Source organism: Nannochloropsis gaditana (genome assembly GCF_000240725.1).
Source record: "Nannochloropsis gaditana CCMP526 unplaced genomic scaffold scaffold285, whole genome shotgun sequence".
Classification (NCBI taxonomy): domain Eukaryota; class Eustigmatophyceae; order Eustigmatales; family Monodopsidaceae; genus Microchloropsis; species Microchloropsis gaditana.
In genome coordinates, this window is record NW_005803668.1 from 35,211 (window position 1) to 35,483 (window position 273).

The following is a 273-nucleotide window of genomic DNA, read 5'->3' on the forward strand; positions in this document are numbered from 1 at the left end:
GAACCAAGACGGCGAGGACGCGTTGCAGGGTCGTCGACGCGGGGTGTCTAGGAGGAGAAAGGTGGGACCCGATCGTCCAGTCGGGCGGGGGGGGGCGCGTGCGAAGGACCTTCAGGTCAAAGTGAAGGATAACTCTCTCTTCAGGACCGCGGACCCTCCATTTTGGGGGACCGGGGGACTCAGAGTGAGCTGAGTAATGGGTTTCATCAGCAGGTTCTCCGCGCACGCCACCGACGAGCGTCCACGCGCGTGGCATGCCTCCCGCACTCATGT